General features: G+C 37.9%; 1 long non-coding RNA gene across 1 annotated transcript; it reads left to right on the top strand.

Moving 5' to 3' along the window:
* The first annotated feature begins 1,542 nt into the window (after window positions 1-1,542).
* Window positions 1,543-14,190, top strand: LOC104870970. Its single transcript, XR_782675.1, has 3 exons — window positions 1,543-1,687; window positions 11,107-11,172; window positions 14,033-14,190. It is a non-coding gene; the product is annotated as an uncharacterized LOC104870970 (long non-coding RNA).
* The last annotated feature ends 121 nt before the right edge of the window (window positions 14,191-14,311 follow it).

Genomic DNA, 14,311 nt, shown 5'->3' on the forward strand with positions numbered 1-14,311 from the left:
ACATTTTAATGTTTGAACAATATAATGACATTAAAATAACTGGGACTGGATAGATACATGCAATCAATAAATGTAACTCTCCCTTCTCCTACTCTTTTGCAACACTTTGCAGACTTCATTATGGATGCTCAGAGTTTAGTAGGCACTGTACATTGGGCTCAGAGAGCTCACAAAGTGGAGTCCTTTACTTACCTCACCCTCACCCTCAGAATTGCCATGTCTGTTCAGATTTCCTAGCTCTCTGCCTGTCTAATACCCCTTTCTTGTGGCTGGAAAAGTTCTCACAACTAGTTTTGCCCATTGGGTTGGAGTAGGTGTAAGGATTATTTCTTCCAAGCCATGGCACTGAATTATACTCTGGAATATAAGATTCTCTAGAGTGGTTTTCCCCTATATTTGAATGACAAGCAACATTTGAAATAGTGGCCACTTAGCCTGAATCGTAGGGTGGGAGGTGTGGAGTGGAGCCCCAGCTCACTTGCAAAGGGCAAGAAGTGAAAGCAAGAGGGAAACCAGTGTTTTCAGAAGACAGTAAGTTTGGGGATGTATTTTCCTGTACTGAAACTAGCCTCACTAATGTACTGTCTAACACATCTCCCCCCTCATTCGTATACACCAAAATATGGACCTATCAATGGCAGAGACTGTCTATATTGTAACATTATTTTATATAAATGCAGTGTCTTTGCAATGCCTACAGTATGGACAATCATTACTCAGTAAGTATTAGTTTAATGTAAAAATAAGTAAAACACTACTCTTGTTATGGGGTAAATAAATGTGGCTATTCGTACAAATGAATCACAACTCTTCACTAAGAAAGTCATAGATATTTGTTCCCAGTACTACTGAATGGTGACTGCAGATCTATTGGAGAACATTAGAAATGACACTAGTTAGATCAGATATCTGGGCTCCATTAGAAAATATCATTTAGGCAACAACTTGATGCCTCATGAAGGGAAAGGCTCTATATCTGCCTAAGATTAGAAATGAGTTATGGAAGGGCCATTAACAAAAGTGAGAAGACAAAGGAAGAGACAGAGAACATCTTGACACTGTTAAACCAAGCTGATCAACCTGTGTACTTATAGTTTTCAGTCTTGTAATACTCATAACTTAGTTGGATTTTAGGAGAGATTCCAACTGTGAGCTGTAAAGGATATTTTTTAAAGAATTTTTTTCTTTATAAGTTTTAGGTATACAAAATTGGTTATTCATCACCTGGAATTTACTTCTTCGAAATACTTTCTAAAATACTTGCAAATATGACAATTTTATATAATAGGCATGGTATGTGATTACATTTTTTGCATACTAAAGACAATTATAATAAAAATATAAACATTCTCTGTGAAGAACCAATCTAGAAATACCATAGCAGGCTGGGGAAGCTAGAAGTATGTGAGAACATTTCTTAGGCCAAATGAGGTTGTCAACACTGACAGTGGTCCAATTATGACAGAACGTTTGTGACCTAAGGGCTCTGGTTCAGGCCATCTACGATGGTTGGTGACAAAATTATGTGGGGATGATGTTCACTTCTTATCAGTTGGTAGCACAGTTGTGATGCTAAGTTGTATCTTGCTTTTTAACCTAAACATCAACTATCTAATAGTATCTCAGCAGACTCTTCATACAGGAAAATGAAATGGAGGCCAAAAGGGGAGGCCAGGAACCTCAGCAGGTTGGATTTCAGAGTTGAATCCAGGTTCAAGTAGGGCACTAAAAAGAAGCTCTGAGAGTCATGATCAGAAAATGAATGTAGATAGACAAACACAACAAGCCCATGGAAAACTTACAGAAAATTATTTTTAAAATTATAATTATTTTAATATTGAAATGACAAGAATGGAAAAAGATAGAGAAAATTTATATTCTGAGAGTGGTAGTTTTCGCTAACTTGTAGTTATCAATCTTTAAAATATCTTGTTTTACTTTTTTGTGGGGGGGTACTGGGGAGCAACTTGGACCTTGTGCTTGCATCAGCACCACTGAGCTAAATCCTCAACCCTTGTTTCACTTTTTTACTTGAGTATTATGTTTGCTTATATGTTTATCAAAACTAGCCATATTGACAAAAATAAAGATTCTACTTATTATGAACATTCAACAACAAAATCATGTGTTTCAAAAAGGATATAGAATATTTAAAACCAAATTATCACAGTTAAGTATACCTTACTTCATAATGATAACTAAGAATTATCATACAGTTTATGAACAGTGTTCTTTTAGTTTTTCAAGCAAAACATAAATTTGCAAAGAAATGTATTTTAATCTATAGTTTTAATTTTTCAAACTAAATTTGCAAGCAAATAACTTATTCATCATGTACTGTGTAAAGAGTAACACAATTTTAGATCTATTATAGGTGATACAAAGTTTAGTCATTGATCCACTGATCTCTTTTCGTCCTCGTCTTAGGTTGATTTTGCTTGAGTTTTACTCAGTGGTATGATAACTAGATGATATTAGATGACATGGGATAAAATTTAGAGGCAGATTGAAGGCTTCAACTGCCTCGAGTTTGAATCCTGTCCCCTAACTCTATGACAAAAGTAACTTGCTAACTATGATGCTCTGCCTGAATATCTACAGTGACAACATTGTTCGTATAATTCCTTCTTCATTAAGGTCCTTCTAGGCATTGGCTGTATCTCAAAATGTAAAGTTTCTTGGATTCATTAAACAACCTATAAATGACAGGTGCTAACTATCTGCATATGTGACTGTGAGACTTGTGTATGTGACTGCCTCTTGACGAAGTCCATGTGAATGTGGCATAGGAATAACAGTGTCTAAAATATAATTTAACCTCTTCACTTCTAAATTGACTTTATCTCTGAAGTCTCTGCCTCATTGTTTTCAATGTTCTCTCTTGGATCTAACCAATCATTGAGACCTACTGATTTTATTTTGTATACATCTACTATTAGGTTAGCTCCTTACCTGTGGTCAGTCTCTGTAATCATTCTGTTGCACTTTTGTATTCACTCCATATTTTGTCTTCTTCCTTCATTTTGGATTTTTCCTTTGCTATGTTTCCCCTCGATCAGGCAGCTAGAGTGATTGTTCTACAACACAAACTTAACTGTGTGGCTCCATGGAAACTCCCAATGGCCTCTCCTCACTTACAGAAATAAGTCTGAGATCACAGCAGGATTTATAAACTTTATGTCTTCTCTGGTGCTCTTTCTCATTATTGTCATTTGAGGCATCCAAGCTTTTTCTTTGTTATTGTTTTGTTCTAGGAACATGTCTTTCTATCCAAGGCTAGGTGAGGTTCCACACAAGATCTGTACTTACCTCTCTCTCTCTCACATTGATCATTTTTAGATAGTATTGAATCATTTTGGGGACAGTCTGAACTATAAGCTTCTCCTCTGTCATGATTATGGCTTGTTCACTTTGTGCCTTAAGGGCCTAGATTCTCAATACTTCATAGCACTGTTGAACTTTATTAAATTCTTTCCCAATATTTGTGTCTCACTTTCACCTTTAGGACATCTTTAGAAAAGAAAAGAAGTTTCTGCCTTTTATAGTTTCCATACTTCTGGAAATGCTATAGCCTTATTTCCATCATTTTCCAGTTGGATTTTTATTTCAAAAATTGGGATTCTGGGGTATGAAAGTATAAAATAATGAAATTGTGAAAAAATGCTAAAGTCTGTAGAACATTCTGAGAATGCAGGACAAAACTTAGAAAGAATTGAGAAGCCTCAGGGAATCTGGATTTACCTGGCCAAAAGCAAAATGAAACAAGCAAAACTCAATACAGGAAAGAGAGGAAGATCTGGTCCTTTCTGAGGCTAGACAGTTCAGATGACCTTTAGAGCTATGCAGTGTGCCGGCCACCAACCATATAAATGTGGCTGGTGAGACGAGCCCTAACTCTAAGATACCCACCATCTTCAGAAACCTAAATACAAAAACAAAGTATGTAAGATATCTCACTAATAATATAAAATTTATTAAGCATTGAAATGATCATTTGGATGTATTTGGTTATATAAGATGGAATTGAGATGAATTTTATCTGTTCACTTTCGCTTTCCATTGTGTGTCTGCCAGAAAATGTAAAATTACCTATGTGGCTCACATTATCTCTAGTGGACAGCCCTAGAAAATGGAATAGCACCCAATAGTTTTATTTTCTTACATAATTTGGAACAGGGAATATTTTTATTCTAGAGTTGGAAGCCCTGTGATGCTCTTTTGGGAAATATAATATCCCATTTAGGCAGGGATATTGGAGGCCAACTTGTAGATTCAGGAGATCCTGGAGTAGCTGTGAATACATACCAATCCCCAGTTTTTGGGTGTTTGTCTAAATAGGGTTCTCTGGTAGAGTTAACCTCTACTCCTGGGGAAATCTGGGAAACAATTGAACAAGTTACCTGTTCCCCATGGTTGAGGCATTTTTAATGGGGCATGAACAAATGGTTGGGTACCTACTGAATGTCTGCTGAGCCAGTGTGTGCCTAATTGGCCATATGCCCATATAGTTACAGCCCCCTTTGGGTCGGTAGCAAACCTGGTTCTTGGGTGAGTAACTGCCCACCTCTCTGAGGTGAATTAACTCTTTCAGAGCACTAGGGCACCATTTAGCACACTAGAAAAAAGTAATTTATTTAATGACTCCCTAAGGACACCATGAGTACAGAGAGGAAGCTCAGCAATTCCAAGCTCCCATAGCAATCCTGAAAAGCCTATTAGGGGAACGAGACAAATTAGATGGAAGTGTGCTCTGTCCAATTGAGATATAAAGACAGTTTATATGAGCAAGATGTAATTGCCTAAGTGGGAATTTGGCTAAGAAAGTGAGGTTTTTCTGAGAAGGACTTTGTAAGAAAAGAACAAAACATGGCTAAGACCTCAGTATGCATGCTTATGTCTTTAAAATTTTGCATTTTCAAAGTGTTGGTGTTTCCAACACATGACTTTAACCATTAAACCCAACTTTTGGCTACTAAACCGGTAATCAGGAAAGTTGGCTTCAAGCCACAAGTGCTATCACTTACTAACCATGTGTTCCTGAACAATTTACTTTCTCTGGCCCTTATTTTCCCATTCATTAGGCACTGTCTGGGATTGTGTTCTGATGGAGATGCATTTAGATAGATTTAATGAAAGGACCCAGAATACACAATACTATCCCAGACCAAAGCCAAGTGGAATATACAAGCAAGGAATGATGGTCCCCAGAAACAGAGGGTCACTTTCCTGCTAACTGAGCTTCTGTCCCAAAGTCCAGGATGGGCTCCAGTAAATGGGGTCAGAGATATATCCCAGGTTTCTTTATGCCTGAAACCCTTGAAAGCAGCATTTCCCCACACTCTGGTTGGCTGTAGGAGAAATGGGAAAGAAAGTGCAAGTGTTCGGTTTGGTTTCTGACAGTGGCACTAGGAATTCAATTCAGGTGGCCCATTTCCACATTTCTCATTGATAAATATGACCTTCTGACTCTTCAGCTCGAACTCTTTAGAACCCCTTCTTGAAGAAGAGTGAGGCAGGGGTGAGAGAGTTGTCAGAGAGGAGAGAAATGAACAAATTTTCTTCTTCTAAGACTCTGCCCATTCTACTGTTGTTTTGTTAGACCTTTTTCATAGACGTGTAATATGTTTAGAATTGACCTATCTTAACTGATATGGCTGGCTTCTACTTTGCATTTCCAAGAGAAAATAAAAAATTTCTTATTGATTGCCTACCTAGATGTCCTTTGAGATTCTTTTCTGGAATCCTTATGAAAGATCCCTATCTTGATCACTTAGATCAATGGCACCTTTGACAATCAAGCAATAATAATGACATGAACCACTATCACTCAGACCACATTTAGAATTGTTAGGTGCCACACTTAGTGCTGTGATATCCAATGCATTTCATCCTTAAATGATCTAGGAAGTGAGTTAATTGTAATTGGCACTCTCGACAGGAAGACTGAAGCCTTAGGGAAGTGAAGCAACTTATGCAAGGTGCCTGGGCTAATAGTGGCAGAGCCAGGATTTGAACCCAAGGCCAGTACATTCAGCCACCAGGTTACACTGTTTTTCATTATCAGTGTTATCCCTTGGACTATTCACCTCAACCACCTAATAATTTCCATTTATAGATTCCCCCCAAAAAGAGAAATTTAAATTTGAAATCCCACTTTTGCCGGGTGTGTCGGTGCACGCCTGTAATCCCAGCACTCAGGAGGCTGAGGCAGGAGGATCGCTGTGAGTTCGAGACCATCCTAGGCTACATAGTGAGTTCCAGGTCAGTCTCAACTACATAGTGAGACCCTGTCTCAAAAAACAAAACAAAAAACAAAACAAAACAAAACAGAAATCCCACTTTTGTAGTAATTTAATTCATTTAAAATATCCCAGTTGTATGGCAACTACTTATATACAAGCTAATAGTGATTATTAGTGCTCTAATTAAGAACACATGAATATATTTATATTTGTTGTAGCTAATGTTTTAATTGCATAATAAAATTTTGCTAATCCACTATAGCAATTGTAAAACATCTGAGTTTCATCCCATTTTATGAAAAAACAACATAATCATGGAGTTCTATGATGTTTGGTGCCTGTCCTCTTTGTCACCTTTTTACTCAGGTGGAGGTATAATATACAAATCAAACACATTATCAGCATTAAAGGTAATATGCATCACTGAACTATACCATCATCTTGTCTTCCATTAAGTCACAACATTTAGCAACTTACAATGAACTGTTGTTGTACTAGCGAATTAATATGATTTGTGAAAAGAGGTTCCTTAAATGCCTGGCAAGGGGGAAGACGTACGTTGGGGTCTAGTCCTGGTAAAGGGTATTCATTGATTATACCTCCTGAGGGAGGAATTCTGAGGCCCTTACATCAGTCAGGAGCAGCTTGGCACACAAAAGGGCAGCAGTTGGGTCCCAAGTGTTCTAAATAATGCAGCGGGTAACTACCTCATCAGGGTTTTGAAATCCCTTAATGCACATTTGAATTTTTCTGTACAAACACCTACTTAATAAAAACCTTCTATTTTCATCACAATTAAATGCAAAGTTCTTGTGCTTTGGATTCTGAAATTGGAACCTCTACCTCCTGGCTCCTTTTACCTACACAGTTTTATAAATACTAAACACTGTTTCTATCGTCTCTGACTTATCCAGAGCAGAAGTAGAAATGCTGATTGTGTTTTCCTTAGTTGCTTTTGAAAAATATTGGCAACTTCCTTTTCTTGATGGCTCTAGATGACATGCTATTTTGTCATGTGGGTCCAATATAGATTTTAGATGTAGAAATAAGTATCTTTATATAAGCAAAGGCCAATCTTTTTTTTTAAAAAATCATCCTTCCTTATATTCTGTATTATTTTTGATACTTGGGGTCTCTGTTTTCATTTTACTGCTTATCTTGCCTTTCCCCTCTCTCTTAAAATTGTGTGTCAGTGTTTTTGTCACATCTTCCTTTATTTCTCCAATTCACCATGTCAGAGGAATAGTGCCTATGTTGGAGGGTTGAGGGAAGTGGTGAGGTAGCTGCACCTGAGTAGAGAAACATAGCAATCTTTTCATCATCATTGCTTTGCAGAAAGGTGGGACTTCTCTTCCTGATGGCTTCAATGCCGCGGAAGCAAAAACAATGCTGGCTGGAAAACTGCAGCTAAAACTACCACATATACATGCAGTATTGCCTACTGAAGGGCTTTTATAAATGCAGCGGTGTGTGAGTCCCCCAGAACACAATAGGTGCAAAAGAAATGATTGCCAAGTCATCATTTCACTGCAGCTCCCTGAGGCAGAAAATGGGGTTTATTTCATGGGCCTAGGTTTATATTCTAATAATAGGGACTAAATTCTCCTCTGTATGTCCATTTCTGTGTCCAAATTTCTCTAATGGTATATTTAAGGAATCACAACATAATTGCTTTTGCAATAGTAGGGATTCAGTCCATGTTTAATTGTAACTACAGACTTACCCTCAACACAGGATGTAGCAAGCTTAGATGTAGCTGTTGTACATGTTAGGAGCAAGAGAATACACAGGCTAATGGAGATACTTGTCTTCCTTTATGTCATCATGTTTGTCCTAGTTTAACCATCGTGTTCTAGTTTATACATCTGCCAATGTTAATTGCTATATCTGACCAATGAAGTCTGCTTCCAAATTCCGACTCCTCTGCCGCACTGGTTTATCCATCTCAGCCTCGAATAGAGTGAAGCTACTTCATGTAGCAAGTACCACAGGGTCAGCTCATCTCCCTCTGCCTCATTTTCAGTCATCCTGGGTCACTCATCAAAATGCAGACCTTTCTGTTTCCCCTCCTTACATGCCAGTCTCAGCTCTCAGCCTACTGGCCTCATAAACTTGCCCACGCGAAGCCACCCTTCATTCATCAGTAAACCCAAAGAATGGTGCCTCCGTTTTTGCTCTGATCTTCTTGGAGACCCTTCTTCTCCTGCCTCAACACAAAAAAGAAGATTTTATTATGTTAAACTCTTCATGGCACGGATTTCAAAGCTAAGTGTCATGTTCCCCTCTCCTAACAGTAAAATGGCCATTTACAAAGCATATTCCATGTACCAGGCATTAAACCTTTTCATCTCAGGTGGATTATCACTTATTCATCTTATCATTCCTTATGATTTATATATAAAACACTTATTGTTTATTTGCTATAGGCAAGACACTGTTTTAAGCAATTCACTTTAGTTTGAGTTTCTCCAAAAGTCAGTCCTGAAACGGGATTTGAGTACAGATAGTTTTTTAGGATGTGATTCCCAGACAACCTTAGTGGGTAGTGGCCAGTGACAGAGGATGCTGAACACAGTCAATGTGCCAAATAAGATACCACTGTAGGTAAAACTCGACTGACACGGGAGCCAATAGCACCTTCAAAATTATGCCATGTGGGGTTAAGGGAGCTTTAATTGTTTTCCCTTGCGATGGAATCCAGGAATACTGAGCTCCATTTCTAGTCCTTTTGTAAGACAGACTCTTATTGAATTGCCCAGTTTGGGCTCAAACTTGTGATTCACCTGCCTTGGCCTCCTGAACAGCTGGGATTACACATGTGCCGCCATGCTTGGTGGAGCTGTGATCCTTACGTAACAATTCCCATTAGTCATGGGTTGAGAAGAATGAAGGAGAACTGAGTAGGCTCATAAATGGATTTTTGGACAGTACTTAGATTTTGCTGGGCCAAAGATGACTCATCTGTGATGACATGCACGTTTTCAGTTCTGCATGATTCTCCTCATCCCCTATGACTACAGGTTCTTCTTAAACTTTCAGCTTGTCTGTATTCAGATTTCTTCTGGCTTCTCTGCCCCTCGCAGTGGTAGCTGTGCCTCTTTCTTCGCTGGGCACCACCATCACCTGCCTGCTCCCCATCCCACTGTCTCTTCTGGGCCTAGCCTCAATTTCTTTGTCAGGTTTTCATTTCATTTTCTTTCTCAACGTATGAAAGTGTGTAAACCTCTCTTTTCCTAAAAGCAGGAACATCCCTTAATCCCGGTCCTTCCTCTGTTATCCTCCTTTTATTTATTTTTTTACCTGCTTATGTCTCACTATATCCCCTTCTCTTTTTCTAGCCCACTGCCAGCAAGTCTCTCTCGCCCATGCTCCCTTAAAAAAATCCTTTCTTTTTCCAAAGGGGTTTCTTCAATAGTCTGCATGTTAATTACTTCTCTGTGGTTCGTACACAGCTGAAATGACTTTGACTTTCTTGTAATTCTCCTTGACCTCTTTTTTCTTCCATCCTTGTCCTTTTCTGGAGGTCTTTTTAAGACTGGTTCTATAGATTTGTATTTTTTCAACTGTACTTTATTTGCATTTTCTCCTAATATTCTTTCCTTGAGCCCTTTCTCTTCTCTCTATATTTTCTCTAGATATATTCCACATCCCTAAGTTCAATGATTTTAATTCCAGAGACTTGAAAATCCATATCCCTGCTGAAATCTCTCTGTTTAGCTCCAGACCAACAATAAACGATATAATTATTATCTTTCCCCAAATTTGCCCTTCTTCTTCTTCCTCCTCTTATATTTCAATTAGGATCACTGTTATTCTCCTAAATATCTTTAAAAAGCAAACTGAAAACTGGGTTTTGTACTGGAGTCCTCCCTCTCATTTATCATTGGCATGGATTTCATCATGGTTGATTTTGATTTCTACTTATTCAATATCTATCAAGTTTTTTTTTCTCTTTTGTGACTGATTTAGTTTAACTCTTCACCTTTACTATCATGGCTTTCTAATTTATCTCCTCAAGTTTATTTATAAAATCCAGTTCAATTCTTCTTTCATCTTTCTGAGACAAGTATGGTCACATCACTGCCTTGCTATTTAAAAGTTTTCCATGGTGCTCCGTGGCCCTAAGTCCATCCCGTCTCCAGGAGGGACCATGAGTCCTCCGGGTGCGGCATCTCGCCAGCCCCACCTGTCCCATCTTCATCTCCTCACATCCACGCTGTCCTCTACCATTACCCTTGGTCCCTTCCCACTTAGAGGAGGTGCCGTGGTACCCATCCTGGCACCCTTTGTTCCTAAATAGATACAAACTGATCTTAATTTGAAAAAGTTAATATTTGTTCTTCTAGCTCTTCATGGATATTGGGAAGTCTGGCCTGCGTATTCTCCTCAGTGACTCTGGAACACCAGCATAATTCCATTAATGAAAATGAGTGTGTTTTTAAAAGGGTGATGTTGCCTACAATTTTGCATTTCAAGCACTGAGTGCTACACTTAGCATAGAGCTGGTGTTCAGAGCCCATGAGGAATGCAAAGCTTATAAAGTGTTCGCCCTCATAGCAACACTTCAGACACCTTTCAAGAAAAACATTAAATGACATCACTTCCTATACAGTTCACTTTTTTCTGTAGAACTCTTATTTGGCTGGACTTTGTTATTCTACTCTTGATGTCTCTTATATATATTTAAAATATTTTTGATGTAAAGTTAAATAAAATTATAAGGATGAATTTTCTTTCTTTCTTTCATTCTTTCTTTCTTACTATTTTTTTTAGTACTGGGGATCGAGCTCTGGTCCTTAGGCCTGTGAGGCAGGCAGCAGAACCACTGAGCAAGATCTCTGGCCCTACCTTTCATTTCTTACAGTGAACTTACAAGATGGATGATTACAAAAATGTATCTTCAGAGACCACTAAATGTCATCAATTTAATGTAAGTGTGAAATGTCCACTAGCTTCCATCAAGTTGACTTAACATTTCAAATACCTGTTTTCTTAAGTAATTTTTTAAAATGTATACTTCATTTATGTGTCAGGAAAATGCACCATTTCATTTGATTAGTGTAAATCAAATTGCTACAAACTGCTCTGTGAATCAACACCACGCTGTTTCAGATGCGCATTAAGTAGTAAATCAACTTTATTGGAAATGCTGGGTCTCATCTTTTCAGAGAGAATGCTGTGTACTTTTTCCAGAGGTGTAATAATTCTTTTACATTTCTGGAGTCTCTTTAGTAAATTGCCCCTATTTAGTAAATTATCACTACACTAAGTAGCCCAAAGTAATGAAAGTATTAAGAAGAACCCAAAAGTCATGTCCCTGTGGTATTCCTGAGCTTTTAGCTGAATGCATTTGGCCCTCTCTCCTTGTGCTTTCAGAGATTTCTCACATACCTCTGGCCAACTCTTGACAGAGATTTGTCAGCAGCCATGGCCCAGGTGTTATGTTGTACAGCCTGCTTCTTCAGCATTTTTGGACCAAAAGATATTTAATAGCTAAGAGTACAGTGAAATGCTTAATAAAAGAATGCAATGTTGCATTGGAGGGAAACATTGCACTTAAATGCATGCGTCTATTAAACTAATTCATCTTCTATGGCTTTTCTCATTTTGATAGAAAATTTATCAGCAGCCTACAAGAGTAAGACTGGCTCATTTTCACATTTAAATTTGTCGCATCCACGTGCTGTGAAGTGTAATTTTAAGTATTTCTCAGAGAAAACTATTACAATGTTTAAAAAAAAAAAAAGCTTTGTCAGGTGGAAGGAGGTACATTTTTTATATGAAAATGTTCCTTTCTGGGCAGCATAAAATATGGGGCAGGGAAGACTTCTAGATTTAAAACAATATAACCCATTCCTTTCAACATAAGATGATTGTTTCTGTTTTACTGAAAATGCCCATGCATTGAAATCTGCTTCATATGGCAGCAAATGTTTTCTAATCTCTGGTCATACACATATTAAGTTAACACATCTTTGCTGCCATGTAAAATGACACTTTTGCCCACGTGGTTTTAGAAGCAGTCCTTGCTACATGCTTCATCAGTTGCAACTGTGGATTGAATGTTTCTTTGAAAGCACTTCCATAAATATTTCTGCAAACGAGTGATCTGTTCCCATTACATCTGCTAATGCTATCTTATGGCAGAGCAAACAAATAGTTTAGATGTCACATGGCTGCACACAGGAGCATTGAGGGGTACTGTGGCGGAGCAGCACATCACTGAGAATTGCACCGCTGAATGTCTCAGAGGAGCTAACCTCTCTTTTTAGAGGCAAACTTCTTGACAGCCTGTCACAAGGAAAGCTATGGATGTTCAGTGAACAAAGAATAATGCTAACACTGTATATGTTAAAAAGCCACAAACTTTAATCTCCACAGTTTCTGACAAAATGTAAACATCTTTTTAAAGACAATGAGATCTTGAAAAAAAACATGTCATGCCAGCACACTGAAAACTGAAACAAAAGGTATTGTATCTAGCTAAAGTATTACTTATAATACATTTAGAAGGCATTTAAAAATCATGATTTGTAAGCTTATTTTATTTCCAAAAACCAAGTGGGTATATTGTACTACCTTTATAATTCATATCTTGCTTCTTTCTGCAAAAATTACCAGAAATGCTTTATACATTTTTTTCAGCCAGTGATTATTATTTTTGTGAATCACAGGAGAATCAAAATATTTTCCACTTCTATGGCAATTCGAGATGTACTTCTGTGTGAATGGTTAACAATGGCTGACCTTTCCACATCAGTTTCTGCATGAAAATGTTATTTCTAATTTTCCAAGAAAAGAAACAAACCAGAAAATACCCACAATTTTAATGCAACTCAGCAAACTGTGGAAGAGAGACCCAGATAATGTTTTTTTTAAAAAAAATCAGGTGTCTGGTGCGGTGCCATTCATTCTCGGAATGAGGTGATCACAGCTATGCACACAAATGTCCGTGGTCAAGCATCTCATCCGTGTGACACAGCCGGTAATCTGCCAGCAAAAAGGCCATTTAATGCTGTCTCACTTGTCTAGGATACAAATGCTTCTGCTTGGCAGCTAGAAATAAAGTTTCATTTTAAAAATCAAATAAAGAGCTTTGACGTTCACATGAATCAACAAATTCTATAACATGCACTGGTCCTGGCTTGCTGTATTCTTCATGAATTGAAACTAAATAAGCTGTTCATCTCACAGCTATATTTTTCTGCCTTGGAGGTTTCTGAAATGTGTCACCTTACAGATAAAGACAGCAACAAATTACAGAGATGTCTCTGTTAACTGAACTTTCTTGTCCCGAGTCTTGCACAGGGAATAGCTTAACTAGGAACTTTAGTGCTCTGAGAAGAAAAAAGTACTCTCTGAAAGATGGTTATGTTACGACTTTTTTTTAAACAAAAATTTTTAAAAACAGAAGATGATACATAGAGAAGTTCTATAATTTCTTCCAGTTGCCAGAACTAGGACAAGATCTTTTGATTCCTAGACTCCTTATTTTCTTACTCCTGCATCTTCATTAATGATTATGTAGACTGTGGTAAAACCAACTGCGCTGCAGTGACCCTACCATCTGGAGTGGCCTCTTGGAATTTCAGCCACCTCTTTCCTTTCTCTCTCCCTGTCCCTCCCCTCTCCCTTTTTCATTCCTCCAATCTGTTTCTCAACTGAGTACAAATATATTACAGAAAGTCTTGAGAGACTTAGAGCACAAAGTGTCTCTATTATGAAACCATTATTCCTCAAGAATTTGCAAATGTATAAAATGAAATTGCCTACCTTACTAATGTTCACAGGCATTACAGGATGCAGGAGAATCACTACCAGTCTTGGCAAACAGATTCAAGCGAAGACACCAAGGAAAGTTCTACAAGTCACTAACCAAACAATAATACCACCAACAAAACATCAATGAAGTGATGCTTTCCCAAGCCCTAAAGTACCTCACACAAGATTCCCACCAGCAGCTATGCAGACTGCTTTGTTTATTGGTTGTCTATTCAAGCTTTTACTAGGTGACTTCATTAGTGAATAGTGTTTGGGAAGAAAAATTATGAAATGCATAATCTCAGTCC

This window comes from Fukomys damarensis, unplaced genomic scaffold, assembly GCF_012274545.1.
Source record: "Fukomys damarensis isolate Sample0158 unplaced genomic scaffold, DMR_v1.0_HiC HiC_scaffold_26, whole genome shotgun sequence".
NCBI classification, from domain to species: Eukaryota; Metazoa; Chordata; class Mammalia; order Rodentia; family Bathyergidae; genus Fukomys; species Fukomys damarensis.